Genomic DNA, 18,594 nt, shown 5'->3' on the forward strand with positions numbered 1-18,594 from the left:
CCCCAGGCCCCTTGGGCAATAGCCGATTGACCGCCCTGACAATCCAATGCTGGATCTGGCAATTATAGTGCTAGAAGTCATTAAATACTGTTACTGAATCCACATGCTGGGTAAAGAAAATTGCTTATACTTATTTTGATTTTGCTTTTTAATGTTGAGTCTGCTAGCATACGACTGCGCATGCGAATCACTTGCGAGACGCTGTAGTAGTTAGAAAAGGGCTTGGAGCACCGTCCATGTCAGGTCAGTGTCTTTCATTGGTTCGTGGGCTTACCTTTTAAAATCTGCTTGCTTTCATTAGTGGAAGGCATGCATACCTCGTGCCTTTTCCGTGGTTAGCCCTCCTCAAGCTCAGCGACCAAGAACTGAAAACATACGAGGCTCTCTGTTTTTGGTCTGGTTTATGGTCTACTTTTTCTCATTTTTCACAGCTGGATCTCGCTGGGCAGAAGTCGCGCACTTTGCATGACATGGACCCTGTTACATAATTAATTGCACTTTTGCCGGTTACGTAGATAATTGCACTTTTGCTAATAGGTTTCACTAGGAGTGAACTGTACCAGCGCGATCGTGCTCTTTTTTCTATTTAATGAGGCAAGAAAAGTCCGATTGGGAGTTTACAACTGCTAATAGCTCTAACTCGGAGAAATGCGAGACCCGTTGCATTACAAATGCTTGTTGAATTTAATTGTGGAACTGGGATGTAATCACTGGAAGTTGTCATCAATGTGGGTGAGACAATGAATGTTCGGGTCTTCAAAGTGGAATGGGGTGGGAGTACAGAGACTGGGGTGTAAAATATGCTACGCATTCTCTTTTAAATTTGTATTGGTACAAAAGCGCGCTGTTATACATCTGTACACTGATGTGGCTATAAAAACATTCATCGGTGGCATGGAGGCGACTTCTTGATTGATTTCAGCCGGTGGTTTACGTGCTCGGCACTTGATCTTTATTCTCAACACTGGCGCTAATGACCACATGGTGGTGCTGTCTATCAAATTTTGGGATGAGCAGACAGTGTTTAATAACTCAGTATACCTTGATAATGAATAATACCTGCCACCGATGCTGTTCTTTTAGTTTTGGGTGGCCCGTAGTAGACTGCATTGTCATAGTTGCAGAAGTGTTATGGTTATAAGTTATTTTGGTACTGTCATTGGCAGCGCTTGGGAGGAATGGGGGAGGGAGTCGGGTCGATGGGTGGTGCAAGCTGCAGGGACCTCCCAAGAAGGGCCCTGGCATTCATTTTTCACTTATTTATTTATTTTACAAGTTAAGCACTGATAGACCATCTCATAATGGTACTGAAAAGTAGAAAAGAATTGCACATAAGATCATCTTATGCCTTGGAAAATTAGAGGTTTAAATAACCCCCAAAAACAGATAAGTACAAATACAGACAGAGACAAAGTTGCATTACTGTTGATACAGGAGAGAACCTGAAAGATAACGACCCTACCTGATTCGCCAATAAGCAGAGGTATGACTGCTACCCTGATCACAGCTGGCTGTCCTTAAACAAAGATCGCTCGACTACAGCACCGACAGGTGCTCAGGGACCCTGGGCATAGACATGTTGTGGTAATTGGTTCTTAAAATGACCATCCTATAACCATTATTAATGTATATGGCCCGCACACAGGGACCCTTGACATTTCCCATTAAATTTCCAGGACATTCCGGTAACACGACCCAGAACATTGTTTAGGTGTATGAGAGGAAAGGGCATATTCCTGTTACACTGCAGGACCCCCGCATCCTTGCTTTCTTGGCCCATGGTTACACGAGTTGTAAAATAAACCCAAAATGCTGAAAACAACGCTCAAAGTAGACGCAGACCCCTCAAAATAGCTGAAATGAATAACCCTGCTTGGATTTCGTGACGCACTGGGCACAGAGATAGGTTTTCTGGATAGAAAGCTTGTGCCAGGCAATATGGTGAAGGAAACTACAGTAGTGGGTCTCAATTGGTACACAAAGACACTACTAAAAATAATATAATCCTGAGTATGAGAAATGCCCAAGGTGAACTTGTTATCTCCAACCATCATTCTATCTGTATTAGTTCTAATACACCTCTGCACTTCTGAAATACAATTTAACCCCTTCGCTGCCAGGCCTTTTCCCCCTCCTGTGCCGAGCCTTTTTTTGGCTATTTGGAGCAGTTCGCGCTTAGGCCCTCATAACTTTTTGTTCACATAAGCTACCCACGCCAAATTTGCGTCCTTTTTTTCCAACATCCTAGGGATTCTAGAGGTACCCAGATTTTGTGGGTTCCCCAGAAGGAGGCCAAGAAATTAGCCAAAATACAGTGAAATTTTCGTTTTTAAAAAAAAAATGGGAAAAAGGGTCTGCAGAAGAAGGCTTGTGTTTTTTTCCCTGAAAAGGGCATCAACAAAGGGTTTGCGGTGCTAAAATCACCAGCTTCCCAGATTTTAGGAACAGGCAGACTTGAATCAGAAAACCCAATTTTTCAACACAACTTTGGCATTTTACTGGGACATTCCCCATTTTTACGATTTTTTGTGCTTTCAGCCTCCTTCCAGTCAGTGACAGAAATGGGCATGAAACCAACGCTGGATCCCAGAAACCGCAACATTTCTGAAAAGTAGACAAAATTCTGAATTCAGCAAGGGGTAATTTGTGTAGATCCTACAAGGGTTTCCTACAGAAAATAACAACTGAAAAAGAAAAATATTGAAATTGAGGTGAAAAAAACATCAATTTGTCTCTACGTTTTACTCTGTAACTTTTTCCTGCAATGTCAGATTTTCGAAAGCAATATACCGTTACGTCTGCTGGACTCTTCTGGTTGCGGGGATATATAGGGCTTGTAGGTTCATCAAGAACTCTAGGTACCCAGAGCCAATAAATGACCTGCACCCTGCAGTGGGTTTTCATACTATACCGGGTATACAGCAATTCATTTGCTGAAATATAAAGAGTAAAAAATAGCTATCAAGAAAACCTTTGTATTTCCAAAATGGGCACAAGATAAGGTGTTGAGAAGCAGTGGTTATTTGCACATCTCTGAATTCCGGGGTGCCCATACTAGCATGTGAATTACAGGGCATTTCTCAAATAGATGTCTTTTTTACACACTGTCTTACATTTGGAAGGGAAAAATGTAGAGAAAGAAAAGGGGCAATAACACTTGTTTTGCTATTCTATGGTCCCCCACGTCTCCCGATAAAAATGATACCTCACTTGTGTGGGTAGACCTAGCGCCCGTGACAGGATATGCCCCAAAATACAACGTGGACACATCACAGAAAACAGAGCTGTTTTTTGCAAAGTGCCTACCTGTAGATTTTGGCCTCTAACTCAGCCGGCACCTAGGGAAACCTACCAAGATGGGGTGACATGTGGGGCTCTGACCAGGTTCTGTTACCCAGAATCCTTTGCAAACCTCAAATTTTGGCTACAAAAACGCATTTTCCTCACATTTCGGTGACAGAAAGTTCTGGAATCTGAGAGGAGCCACAAATTTCCTTCCACCCAGCGTTCCCCCAAGTCTCCTGATAAAAATGGTGCCTGCAACAGAAAAAAGCCGAAAACCTGGAGAGATTAAGGGGATAGAACAGCGAGTTGATAAGCACATATTTTTCTTTTATAAATCTTTAGGCTGACTCTGCTTCGGGGACCCACACAAGTGAGGTATCATTTTACTTGGGAGACTGAGGGGAATGCTGGGTGGTAGGAAATGTGTGCTGGAGCGATGATCCTACAAAGAAAAGTGAGGAAAATATACTTTTTAAAGCAAATTTTGAGGTTTGCAGAGGAGAATAGGTAACAAAAGGTTGGGGAATCCATGCAAGCCACACCTCCCTGGACTCCTTGGGTTGTCTAGTTTAAAAAAATGGCAGGGTTTGGTAGGTTTCCCTAGATGAAGGCCGCGCCCGGAGCCCCCCCAAACACAGGTAGTTTTGTCATAGATCATTTAGATATGTCCAAGTACTTATGTGATGTTCCAAACATTAAAATTGTGAAAAGAAACACACTTGGGTTATATTAAAAAGACCCCTCACCCACCAACCAAGTTGGTGGCATGCTTCATCATCGGGGTCCCACCTGAGACACGAGGCGTATCACGGGTGTGCTGCGACGCCTGATTACAGCGGATCAGGTTTTGTCTTTTTTACTACACCTACTGGTTGGTTTTGGTACGAGGGTGAGTGATGGTTCAGTAGATCAAATTTTATTAACAAGACATTTCACAAAAGTGAAATGCACTGTTAATAACTGAAAGGCCCAAAAACCAAACCAATGACTCACAGCTCGTGAGCTGTAAAGCCGCATCAAGGTACCAACCGCTTTACAGTCTATTCACACACCTTTCATACATGACATGCACAAGACCATTCATGCCGCCAGCCGCAGGCCTAGCACATTACAACACTTGCATCAACAGACAGCGCCATTCAAGGGCCCATCACTTTCATACGCCCATATGCCTGATACAGCAATCACACCGGCTGATGGGAGTGTGTGGACTGGCGTGTGGCTGGCACCGTCAACCAAGCGCCACTCCACGCATACCGCCAGCCAAGCGCCACCCCACACACACCGCCAGCCAGGCGCCACCCCACACACACTGCCACTCCACACACACCGCCAGCCAAGCGCCACTCCATGCACACTGCCAGCCAAGCACCACTCCATGCACACCGCCATCACTTTTTTTTGGATTTTAAACAATAAAGAAACCACTAATTATAAATAGGTACAAAACTACAAACTCAAAACATGAAACTGAACATATGAAAATATAAAACAGCAGTTTACGCTCACGGTATTTCTCAATAATTCTTCTGTGTGTGGTAGCTCCTGAAACAGCAACCCACACACAGCTCAGGCTTTGAAGGACAATCAGGGTAGTACATCCTAGTCTCCTTCCTGATAACTCTTCGAGCACAGACTCTATATCTCTTAGTAGGAAAGTATTTTTTGGCCGTGGGAGGAATGTGCTCAGCAAAGTGACGATCTTTCAATCCAGCCACATCCTCCACCACTGCTTCTCTAAGAACTCTTGCCTGTTCCAGCACAACAAGGCTTGCTATGACAGACTCCTGACATTTCACAAATGTCATCCTTGACTCTGGAGAACTATTCTTGAACACAACAAAAGAATTAAAAGTTGCCAAGTGGAACAGGTGAACTACTAATTTCTTATACCAACTGTAAGACTTCCGAGTATCAGTGTAAGGTTACAACCTCTGATGTACTCTATCAACACCACCCATGTGGTTATTGTAGTCTAAAATGCACACAGGTTTGCACACTTCAGCAACTTGATCACCAAACAGCCGTAGGTGAAGTACTCTCATCATGGATGGTAGTTATCATGTACACATCCCTCCTGTCTACACATTTTAGAGCTAGCAGCTCATTTTTCCGCAAGGCACTGCACTGTCCTGTCGTAGTTGCACTCTTGCTCTAGGCAAGACTGCTGGTTTGAGGATGACAGTACTTCTGTTTGTAGGTGACTATGCCTGTCCTACAACAAGTCACAACTCTAATCCCAACCCTTCTGCCTTTTTAGCAGCACCTCACCAAAACCCACACGGTCAAGGGTGATTTGTGGCAGCCTTTATGCATGGACTCAGAAGCATGACATCTCAGGGAATGTCGTGGTTGAACAGAAATTACCCCTTTCTCACAGATACATCATGTCTCAATCAAACACAGGCAATGACGAGGATGCAGTAAGGTTTCAATAGTTTTTGTTTAACAGGGCTGCAATGATTAGGATAATGAACAGTGCAAGGAACAGAATGGTAAAGTTATATGGGCTGCAATGATTAGGATAATGAACAGTGCAAGGAACAGAATGGTAAAGACAAGAGTCATTATTATAAAGACCCCCACCATCTTGCAATAATATAAAAAGATATGAGGGGTGTAATATGTCCTAATACCCTATCAAGATAGGCCTAACCTTCTACCTAAAGGAGACCTTGGTATGTTAAACCGACATCTGCCAATGCCAAATCCCGGGAAGGAGCCCCCAAACCTGGTTACCTTGGATGAGGTCTCTGGCTCAGACTTCGGAAGAACACGAAGTCCAGGTCAGCGTCAAGGCGACGTGCAGCATCGATAGCAGCCATGGTATCTGGTCGGAATCCCTCTGATTATCTGTCTCAAGTGTGATGTATTTATACAGATCTACTTGCACCCCTGACGTAGGTTGTTCCCAAACAATAGATAACGCCGCATGCTTGGGATGATAATTTCTAATGTGAGCACCTACAGTTTGTTTGTCTTTGATGCTTGCTTTGACGCCTTAGCGAGGTGACACTGATATCATAAGTCTAAACAATAAGGGCTTAAGTATGAACAAGGCAGCCATCTTAGAAGAATTAATTAAATAAATGGTCTAAGACAGAGCGAGTTAAGTAGGTTAAAAGTCAGTAGGTGACGGGGGCACGAGTCTGCAAGCCAAAGGCTAAGCTAACTCCTGTTATCCCAATAAAACGAACTAGGGTTCACTACACCCTCCCCATTGCCGTAACAGGCATGACGCCATTACCGGATGCCACCGAAGGTGAAGGAATCCAAAAAAGCTAAAAAAAAGCTGCTCTATCCTAAAAGCAATATACACCAAGTAAGGGGCAGTCCTGGTAACCCACCTGGATAGGGGACAAAGGTAAAGAAAAGAAAGCTAAATATCCAGCAGGGATAGATATATATTTAATTATCTAAGCAAAAAACTAAATTTTTTACTGAAAAATAATTTATTTTATTCCGAATAGATAAATTAAATCCAGAAGTCCAAATGTCGCCTGTACATAGCCATAACACATGTAAAACACAATACAAAAACCAAACAAGGGCACCGTAGTACATAAAAAGAAAGCTGCTAAACCATCTAGTGGTAAGCATTCATATTTCCAGGTAGTGACTGTTGTGGGAAGGACGTATCTTATATAGTGAAGACCATTGTTCACAAGGATAAAAGTTCAATCCATTCCCCAAGCTATTCAATCTTATTCAAAATTCCAAGAGCCACTCCTTCATTTGATGTAGTCGACACGTTTCGGCCTTATCACATACGGCCTCCTCCGGACAAAAAGCAACAGTGCCTAAACAATTATAATACACCAAAATTACCACACTGTATAAAATAACAAATAAACAGACCCTTAACGCCAGGAGTAGGTAAAGCCCGCTCCTGTTCACCAACACCTTTAATGTGCTTGATAATTCCTAAAAATAATATAGTGAAACCCTTATTATCTATACAAATATATACAAAAATATTCAAAATTATCTAAAAATATATATAAGGCAGAACCCTAAGGCAGGACCATATTAACAGAGTTACACCGCGGTCAGTGCAGGAAAACCGGCGGTCTCCCGCCGGTTTTCCGCTGCCCCTTGGAATCCTCCAAGGCGGCGCAGCTTGCTGCGCCGCCGAGGGGATTCCGACCCCCCCTACCGCCATCCAGTTCCCGGCGGTCCGCCCGCCGGGAACCGGATGGCGGTAGGGGGGGTCGCGGGGCCCCTGGGGGCCCCTGCAGTGCCCATGCCACTGGCATGGGCACTGCAGGGGCCCCCGTAAGAGGGCCCCTAAATGTATTTCACTGTCTGCTGCGCAGACAGTGAAATACGCGACGGGTGCAACTGCACCCGTCGCACAGCTTCCACTCCGCCGGCTCGATTCTGAGCCGGCTTCATCGTGGAAGCCTCTTTCCCGCTGGGCTGGCGGGCGGCCTGAAGGCGGCCGCCCGCCAGCCCAGCGGGAATGTCAGAATTACCGCCGCGGTCTTTCGACCGCGGAACGGTAACCTGACGACGGGACTTTGGCAGGCGGCCTCCGCCGCCCGCCAAGGTCAGGATGAGGGCCACAGTCTCTTACATGTGTGTCACTGGAAGTACTGCAGGATGATGTTTGTCCTGTTGTCAACATCTTCTTCCTCTGCCTCCTCTTCCTCACTGTCCACAGGCTCCACCGCTGCCACAACACCTTCACCAGAAAAGGCACCTGGTATCTCAAGGCCAGGTTGTGCAACATGCAACGATGATCTGGCACACCTTCTTCGGTGAGTAGTACAGGGAGCCACCTGTCAGATGGAGGCACCGGGATCTGGCTTTCAGGAGGCCGAATGTCCTCTCAATAATCCGCCTAGTTTGCCCATGTGCCTCATTGCAGCGTTCCTCTGCCCTTGTCCTGGGATTCCTCACTGGGGTCAATAGCCATGACAGGTTGGGGTAACCAGAGTCACCTGCAAATTTTGAGGGACAATTGTAAGACACACACTGACCCTTAGGGACAACCCCATACCCAGACACCTACTCATACTGTGTGGAGACCTTGGACTCACCTATTAGCCACACCCGGTGCCTCTGGAGTTGGCCCATCACATAAGGGATACTGCTATTGCGCTAGATATAGGTGTCATGCACAGAGCCAGGATACTTGGCATTCACATGGAAGATGTACTGGTCCGCCAAACACACCATTTGCACATTCATCAAATGGTAGCTTTTTTTATTTCTGTACACTTGTTCATTTCTCCGGGGGGGTAGGTTTCCCTAGGTTCCGCTGAGCTAGAGGCCAAAATCCACAGCTAGGCACTTTGCAAAAAACCCTCTGTTTTCTTTGGGAAAATGTGATGTGAACACGTTGTGTTTTGGGGCATTTCCTGTCACGGACACTAGGCCTACCCACGCAAGTGAGGTACCATTTTTATCGGGCGACTTGGGGGACCACTGGGTGGAAGGAAATTTGTGGTTCCTCTCAGAACTTTGTGTCACCGAAATGTGAGGAAATTTTTTTTTTTGGGCCAAATTGTGAGGTTTGCAAAGGATTCTGGGTACCAGAACCTGGTGAGAGCCCCACAAGTCACCCCATCTTGGATTCCCCTAGGTGTCTAGCTTAAAAAAATGCACAGGTTTGGTAGGTTTCCTTAGCTGCAGGCTGAGCTAGAGGCCAAAATCCACAGCTAGGCACTTTGCAAAATACAGCTCTGTTTTCTTTGGGAAAATGTGGTGTGCCCATGTTGTGTTTTGGGGCATTTCCTGTTGCGGGAACTAGGCCTTCCCACACAAGTGAGGTACCATTTTTATCAGAAGACTTGGGGGAACATTGGGTGGAAGAAAATTTGTGGCTCCTCTCAGATTCCAGAACTTTCTGTTACCGAAATGTGAGGAAAAAGTGTTTGTTTTGGCCAACGTTTGAGGTTTGCAGGGGATTCTGGGCAACAGAACCTGGTCAGAGCCTCACAAGTCACCCTATCTTGGATTCCCCTACGTGTCTAGTTTTGAAAAATGCAGAGGTTTGGTAGGTTTCCCTAGGTGCCGGCTGAGCTAGAGGCCAAAATTCACAGCTAGGCACATTGCAAAAAACAGCTTTGTTTGCTTTGGGGAAAATGTGATGTGTCCATGTTGTATTTTGGGGCATTTCCTGTTGTGGGCACTAGGCCTACCCACACAACTGAGGTATCATTTGTATCGGGAGACGTGGGGGAATGCTGGGTGGAAGAAAATGAGTGGCTTCTCTCAGATTCCAGAACTTTCTGTCACCGAAATATGAGGAAAAAGTGTTTTTTTGGTCAAAGTTTTAGGTTTGCATAGGATTCTGGGTAACAGAACCTGGTGAGATCCCCACTAGTCACCCCATCTTTGATTCCCCTAGGTGTCTAGTTTTAAAAAATGCACATGTTTGGTAGGTTTTCTTAGGTGCCGGCTGAGTTAAAAGCCAAAATCCACAGCTAGGCACTTTCCAAAAAACACGTCAGTTTTCAATGTAAAAATGTGATGTGGCCATGTTGCGTTTCCTGTCACTCGCATTAGGCCTACCCACGCAAGTGAGGTACCATTTTTATCGGGAGACTTGGGGGAACACAGAATAGCAGAACAAGTGTTACTGACCCTTGTCTTTCTCTACATTTGTTTTTTCCAAATGTAAGACTGTGTGTAAAAAAGACGTCTATTTGAGAAATGGCCTGTAATTCACATGCCAGTGTTGGCACCCCGGAATTCAGAGAGGTGCAAATAACCACTGCTTCTCAACACCTTATCTTGTGCCCATTTTGGAAATACAAAGGTTTTCTTGATACCTGTTTTTCACTCTTTATATATCAGCAAATGAATTGCTGTATACCCAGTATAGAATGAAAACCCATTGCAAGGTGCGGCTCATTTATTGGCTCTGGGTACCTAGGGTTCTTGATGAACCTACAAGACCTATAGATCCCCATATCCAGAAGAGTCCAACAGACATAATGGTATATTGCTTTAAAAAACATGGAGAAAAACTGATGTTTTTTTCACCTCAATTTCAAAACGTTTTTATTGCAACTGTTATTTCTGTAGGCAAACCTTGTAGAATCTACACAACTGACCCCTTGATGAATTCAGACTTTTTTCTACTTTTCAGAAACGTTTAGCTTTCCATGATCCAGCATTGGTTTTACACCCATTTCTGTCACTAACTGGAAGGAGCCTGAAAGCACAAAACATTGTAAAAATGGGGTATGCCCCATTAAAAACCCTTTGTTGATGCCATTTTCAGGGAAAAAACCACAAGCCTTCTTCAGCAGCCCTTTTCCCCAATTTTTTTGTAAAAAAAAAACGAAATTGTTGCTGTTTTTTGGCTAATTTCTTGGTCTCCTCCAGGGGAACCCACAAACTCTGGGTACCTTTAGAATCCCTAGGATGTTGGAAAAAAGGCTGCAAACTTGGCTTGGATAGCTTATGTGGACAAAAAGTTATGAATACCTAAGTGCGAACTACACCAAATAGCCAAAAAAGGGCTCAGCACTGGGGGGTCGGTTGGCCCAGCAGCTAAGGGGTTAAAGGAGAAAACGGTGAGGTAGCGTTTACACTTGTATCACAATCTCTCTGCATCAAATCTCCTCGTCCTATTTCCCCATAGCGGACTTCAAGCTTTTGCTACTTAGAGAAGGCCTACGTTTGTAGTGAAAACAGCCACCAGGAACGGCCCAAGATGTATTTTTAACACTTCTCCTGTCAGCGTTTGCCTGCGTCCTTACATGTACAATGTGTATGTGCCCCACAGCAAAAGAAATCTGTCACTTACCTCTGGAGTCAGCGCATATGTTCAATATGAACCCCATTGAGCACCTGCCACTACCATGCTTTTCAACAAGTGTGAGGCGTGTCGAAGCCATTTTTCTCCCAGATCACGGTTGCAGCCAAGTTCAAAAACAGCCGCCATCTTGCAGTAGTGTGATCATCCCCAAGAGGCCTAAACAGCCTTTGTGCCCCCAGCAGGGACAGCTCTCCCTCACTGCCTTTGTCAAACGTTTTTAATCATGAGGGTGAGCACTCAGGGCCGGCTTTAGCGCTAGTGGTGCCCTGTGCGACTGTCTTTTTTGGCGCACTGACCTCTTTCTCAGATTTACTCACTACTACCTGGCAAATGTGCCCCTCATCTCTCCATAGCCCCCCTTTCACATACATTCATTTGTTTTAATGCACTTGTAAAGGTTGGCTTTACTAATCTACTCAGCTATCTACATAAAATATAGTTCTGTTCTTTGTAGCAGGTATATTAACCCTCTATACTACTTTATGGCAAGCCAACACTGCTGCTAGACAAAACTCCCATCTCTCTCCCTAGCAGGAACATTAATCACAAGAGTTGTCTTGATATTTTATTTGCTTTCTGAAGGCTGGACGCACAGTTAACTTTTCAGCAGGTGCTTTTAAATCACGAGTTTCTAAGTTATTGCTAAACACAGTGCCCCCCTGAGGTCAGCACCCCCCAATCCAGGCCAGCACCTGGTGCGGCTGCACCGCCCTAAAGCTGGGCCTGTGAGCACTGGAAATTAAAGACAATTGTCACATGCCACACATGCCACACAACTCATTTTTAGAGTTTTTTTTCTGATGAGGAAGAAACTCTATATATGAGGGCCCAGGGAGGATTCATTTGAGATGTGTGTTATACACAGTAGGCTACACACACACACACATCAATCTTCTGCTCTTGTTCAGGTGTTGATTTCTCCGTTTATTTAGTAATGTTGCTGATGATAATAAAGTGAGCAGTTTGGTGAGAACCTGGCAGGTGCTCAATGGTGTTTGCTTATGTGAGGCACTTCCTTTTTCTATCTATATTCTTTCCAGGCAATTTTTGTTTCACATATAGTGTTCCTCAGGCACAGGACCTGTTTTTTTAATTTTAAACACACACTGGGGGTGTTCCTACATCAGCACTAAACTGTTTCAGTTTAATTAAGAATAGGTGGTCCCCATGGAGTTAGGAATAGTGGTGTGAGATATACCAAGGAGTTTTGTGTTGATCAAGTGTGTAAGTGGAGGGCGCCATTGAAGTATTTCCCTCTGTAGCTCCCCCTTTGTAGCTAGAGATTAAGTTCAATTGAACCAATAAATAAAATAAAAAAGGTATAATCTGTAGCAGCACTCTCTTAGTCCCATGTTTGCGGTGAATTCCAGATTGAAAACATCAGACCATTAGCCTCCTTGAGACGTTTGTGAATTGCATAAGAGCAATCTCCTCTAAAAATGTTTGCCATGTCAAATAAGTTAGAGATGGATCCGTAATTTGACAAAGTGTCTGTGTTTAAAATTTTTTTAAACAGTAATGATTTCACCCACAAATGAGTCAAGTATAGAGTCCAAAATAAATAACCAGATTTAAAAAATGTGCATAAGAAGAGCGAAATTGAAGGACAGTTGTTTTTAGACGCTGTGCTGGAACATGATCGATCCAGAGATATAGCAGGATGCTTAAGTGATTCTCTATTCTTTTTGATTTCCAATAATTTTGGTAGAAAAAGGGTAGGAGAGTGAGACTTGCACAGGGCAGTACACCCAGCCTCTATTTAATCAAAACATTGATCAGTTACCTTCTGAATAACATTATTTGTGTGGCACACAAAAATTTAAATCTGAACCCAGACCTCTTTATCCAATCATCAGCTAAGGAGTTTGACACTGCTGCAATTAGATCAGTAGATTTTTAAACAAAACAATAATTAAAGTTGATCCTTTCTGCTAACTGCCTTTTAGTAACTCTAAAGAATGTAGCGGTTCTTAATTAAGGCAGTGAAAAAGTGTTATAGATTGCTCTAATGTCCGTGACAAACCCTTGAAATAAAACATTTGCCAGGACACCATATGACTATGAACAAAATACTAAAAGAAAGACCTAAACAGTCACCTTCAGTTTTTACATCTGTAAACTCTGATTTATAATCAAACATTTTTGCTACTACAAAAATCAACAATTTTTGTTCAAGTATATGTTTTTAATCTATTTCAAATTAAAATGTTGTTTTTTAAAAACATTTTATACACCGTTATTTTATTGTGTTAAAAAGAAAACAAAAAATTGGAAAGGACTGTGTTAGAAATGGGTTCTCTCGTTGGCATAGGTATACACCTTTGTCCAAATAGGGATCACAATCCTAGTCAGTGTAAGTCACACACAATCCAAATTATCCTGAGCAGTGAGGCTTAACATAGAAGGCAATGTGTATAGTATTTATGCAATAAATCATGCATTAACACATTGAGAACACCACAAAAGGACACCACACAGGATTAAAAAAATATAGGATATTTATATGATTAAATTAAGGTCAAAACGATCAAGATTTGATAATCACAAGTTGAAATATCACTTTTGTAATGATAAGTAGAGTCTTTAGTTCTTAAAAGCAACAATTGTCTCTTGCAAGCACAAAGTACCTGGTTTGCATCAAAATTACACGTACGAAGACCGCAGAGGAGTAGATGCATGGAAAAAGTAGGTGTGCTTTCGATTTTCTGGGCACGCACAGAAGATGCATCGATTCTTTTCTCCACAGTAAGGGCTTTGCATCGATTTCTGGCGTGCAGGCTTGAATCCCCTTTGTGATGCAGGGTTTTTTGATGTCCAGGGATGATGTGTGGATATCCTGGGCGTGCGGGATGAAGTCACAGCGGTTGTGTCGATCCGGTGGGTGATGCGGTGGAATTTCTGCCGCACGGCTGCTGCTGCATTGATTCTTCTCGTGGGAAGTTGGGCTGCATCATTCTGGCTCGGCAATGCGTCAATCCGGTGGGCTGTGCTTCGAAGTTCCGGTCGCAACATTGGCACTGCATCGATCTCCACTCAGGGAGCCGGGCTGCCTCGTTCCGGTTCTGCAATGCTGTGATTTTCTCACCGCTGGACAGGCTGTGCGCTGTTTCCAGTAGGCTGTGCGTCGATTTTCACCGCACAAGGAGTTTCCTTACAGAGATGAAGTTTTTTTGGCCCTGAGACTTCAGGAACAGGGGGCAAGCTCAATCCATGTCCTTGGAGAGCACTTCTCAGTAGAGCCAGAGGCCAGCAAGGCAGCAGGGCAGCAGCAAGGCAGCAGCAAGGCAGCAGTCCCTTACAGCAAAGCAGTCCAGGTGAGTCCTCTGGGCAGCCAGAGTGTCTGTCTTAAGAAGCGTCTAAGTTGGTAGGGTCATGGTCCCAGTTTATATACCCAAAAGTTCCTTTGAAGTGGGCGAGACTTCAAAGAGTGATTTTGAAGTGCACAAGGTCCCCTTTCATTACAACCATGTCAGCAAGGGCCCCAGTAGGGAGTTTGGCAGTCCATTGTGTGAAGGCAGGCACTGTCCTTTGAAATGTAAGTGTCAGGCCTTCCACCCTTCCAGCCCAGGAAGACCCATTCAGTATGCAGATGTGATCAGGTGGGGCTGAGCATCCTGTGTTTGTGGTTGTTGGGGTGAAATGCACAAGGGAGCTGTCAACAAGCCCAGCCTAGATGTGGATTGGAGACAGGCTGTAAGGCACAGAAGAATTTTTAAGTGCAGAGAAATGCTCACTTTCTAAAAGTAGTATTTCTAAAATAGTAATATAAAATTCAACATCACCAGTCAGCAGGATTATGTGTTACCATTCTGGCAATACTAAACATGACCTGTCTACTCCTTTCTGATCAGAATCTACCACTCAAACAATATAGGATGGTAGCCCTAATGTTAGCCTATGAAAGGAGTAGGCCTCACAGCAGTGTAAAACAAACTTAGGAGTTTTCCACTACCAGGATATATAAAACTCACATGTATATGTCCTGCCGTTTACCTACACAGCACCCTGCCCTTTGTGTTACCTAGGGCCTACCTTAGGGGTGACTTATATGTAGAAAAAGGGGAGTTTAAGGCTTGACAAGTACTTTTAAAAGCCAAGTCGAAGTGGCAGTGAAACTGCACACAAAGGCCCTGCAATGGCAGGCTTGAGACATGTTAAGGGGCTACTTATGTGGGTGGCACAACCAGTGCTGCCGGCCCACTAGTAGCATTCAATCTAAAGGTCCTGGGCACCTGTAGTGCACTTTACTAGGGACTTACAAGTAGATCAAATATGCCAATTAGGTAAGACCCAATGTTACCATGTTTTAAGGGAGAGAGCATATGCACCTTAGAACTGGTTAGCAGTGGTAAAGAGCGCAGAGTCCTAAAACCAGCATAAACAGTGTAAAAAAAATTGAGGGGGGCAGGCAAAAAGTTGGGGGAGACCACCCTAAGGCTGTCAGGTCTAAGAGGCTGATTAAATTTGATTGTACGAAGAATGTTATTTCTTAATCATGGACCATTCACATTGAATGTTTTCCCAGCTTTCCTAACTGCTTTCATTTTAGAATTTTAAACTTGATTATATGTATCTACCACCTTCACACTTTTTTAAAATTTTGATGAGAGGGAGCAGAAGTGATTTTTTTGTAACTGCGGGCTTTAGCCAATTTGTTGAGTATTTCTTCACACGTTCCCAACTTCAAGAAGGTGGCACATTTTAAGCGATAGCAGGTGAAAACTATTTTATGATTATATACAATCTCATGCAAATAATACTCCAACAAAAAACATTTTTGCTGGAGTTTTTGAACTTAATAATTATGTCACCTTTGCAGCCAAATAATAATTTTACCTAGCCATATTTGTAAAATGTTTTGCCGGAGACTGCACTAAATAATTATGTCACATTTGTTTCAGAATATAAATTTTACCCAGCCACGTTTCCCATGTTCCCTTATAAATATTTTCAAAGGCCAACTCATTTATTGCATCTTTTCTTCTATTCACGAGACTACTATTTTGATCTTTAGGTGGAATTGTCACTGAAGATATAAAAAAAAATAAAGCTCTATTAAAACCCTTCTCATTAGAACTATTTCACAGAGGTAATGCTGCTATTCACAATGTTAATATTTTGCTGTCCTTTCTTTTTTGCCCCTCTGTTACAGGTGTCCTGTAAAGATCAGAAACTGAAAGTCAAAACCTTACAAGATCTGATGGACAGTTGTGTAATGTGCAGCGTGGTCAATGCTTTCCTACCAAAGACGTTTCCTCTGGAAGTGCTCCTCAATGACAGGTCAAGATTTTAAATGAAAATTGTGTACACCAAGCCCACTAACAGTTAATTATCTTCCTAGGACAAATGCCCCAAACTCACAAGGCCTAGTTATTGTGATTTTAGTTAAATGAACGGATTTAGGTGCATGATATGTGTCAGATTACCTACTAGTGGGAGGGGGATTCCATCTAAAATTCTGTTTAAAAAGGTGGCAAAAGGAGCCCTAGCTCGTATTGAATTATTTAGTTCAAAACACGACTAGTCGGAACACAAAGGCTTTTGCCCTAGGCTCAGTACCGCTCATCACATCTTTACTTTGTGGTACATTGCCTAAAACCATGTTATAATTGTAAACTTTATGTTTGTTTACGTTCGGGCAACACTCGGTACTGTTGATCTTGAATATTTATGGCTAAGGATGGCAAAAATGGGTATAAATACATTTTTATAAAATCTGATGAAATGTTCCCATGACAGAAATTGGGCTCAATTTTCACTGAAATTGTTGACTAACCATCTGAATGTTCTGCTTTTTGTTGATGATTTGATCTTATTGCATAGCACACTGCAATATCACCTGAATGAACTTCAATAGTATTGAAAAGAAAACGTATTTACAATCAATGTGATTTTCAGAAGGAAAAAGTATGTCTGTAGTGGCACTTGGTGAACATGAAGCTGGAGGTTGTCAATTTAGTACTAATGTCAGGAACTTTTTTGATAGATGTACTCGGAGATGGGTCATCGAAAGTGGTCAAAAATAGTGCAGTGATGTTTTGCGTCCTGCCTCAGATTTTGCTATGCAACATATCTACTAATAGGTTGCATCTCAAAACCCACAGTACTAAGTGGTTGTAGAATGACCTGCCTAGTGCATACCTATAAGGAGGGTTATTATGTGCAACCACCTGTCACTGGTTGCAAACACTATCCGATGATGATATTCCCAAACAGAAATCCTTTATTTAAAGCAGCCCGGGTTCATTGACGTAACCAGTGCTGGTGTGAAACCAAAGCTTTCAGTTTGAGAAAACTTTGGGAGGAGGGACAGGCAGTCTTCCCTTGGAGTACTGCCTACTCCCCTTAAGGTCACTGAACATGATTAACAAAAGAGAAGGTATCCCAGGGAGACACCATCATTATCGCAAATCAGTTATCAGAACCTTTGAGGTGTCGAATAACTGGTCACTGATTGGCGACCACAACTACTGGATACAAATCTTGGATACATTCCATACTGAATCACAATGAGGAGGGAATGCTACTTTCAGAATCTTTCCTAATAGTTATTTGGTATGGGTCGCTAAACCCATTCTGCCAGAAAGGTTTTTCTGACTTGCAAAATGGGTTTAATGCATAGTTAAACCCATTTTGCTTTCACAAACCCAGTGATTTTGAGAATCGAAGAGTTGATGATTGCAAATTGGATTTCTACATCTGCTCCTTTATTGTCAAGCAATTTCAATTGGACACCTCTCACTGAAAGGGTTTCAAATGAACCATTGGCCTCTCTCAATGGGTGTACCATTTTAACAGAATGTTTCCAGGTCACTCAGTCATTCCTGTAACAAATGTATAAAATAAAATAAAAACACAGAGCGTTCTTGAATGTCTACCTGTGCTATGGGATTTTGACCCTATTTTTCAAACTTTTGAAGGGAAATGAATAAAAAAATATTTATTACAAAGAAGGTGGCACTGTTTTGATAGATTACATGTTACGTGAATTGATTTTCCAGGTTTATAAACATGTTAATGATATTGAACATGCCATTACTAAGAACACATTGTTAGTTTCTTAGAATGTAAAACTGATTCAGTCATGTCTCCTATCTGTTGTTTGTAGATAATCCCGTGTTATATAATGTATTACTTCTGATTTGAATAGGTGTCCTTGAATATTGTCTAATGCATTTTGAGGTGAGGGGTCTCATAACAAGCAGCAGCTGCAATATGTGAAAGTGGTGGGACAAGATACATGCGCCACCTCATCCCAAAACAGTGAAAACACAAACATAACACACGCTTGCACAATAAAAAACACTTGCATTCATCATGTTAAAATTAAAAATAAAATACATGTTTTTACCAGGGCTGTGTCCTCTGCGTCCTTCACAATCTGTGTCTCTGACTGGATTGAGTGCAAGGGGAAACTTCCTTAAGCAATCCAGGTGCTGCTCACATGCTGTTAACCAGTGTGAGACCTGTGCCAGGATTGGATGAAGCGAGTTGGCTAGATGCCCTTTCAGGCCCTTTAGGCCTGTGTTTGGTCT

General features: G+C 43.0%; 1 long non-coding RNA gene across 1 annotated transcript in view; it reads left to right on the forward strand.

The window, feature by feature from the left end:
• Positions 1–18,594, forward strand: part of LOC138288528 (uncharacterized) — a 135,945-nt gene that overhangs the window by 106,758 nt on the left and 10,593 nt on the right. The window contains exon 2 of the long non-coding RNA XR_011202439.1: positions 16,212–16,339. This is a non-coding gene — a long non-coding RNA (uncharacterized lncRNA). The remainder of the gene's footprint in view (positions 1–16,211; positions 16,340–18,594) is intronic.

Source organism: Pleurodeles waltl, chromosome 4_1 (genome assembly GCF_031143425.1).
Source record: "Pleurodeles waltl isolate 20211129_DDA chromosome 4_1, aPleWal1.hap1.20221129, whole genome shotgun sequence".
In the NCBI taxonomy this organism is placed as follows: domain Eukaryota; kingdom Metazoa; phylum Chordata; class Amphibia; order Caudata; family Salamandridae; genus Pleurodeles; species Pleurodeles waltl.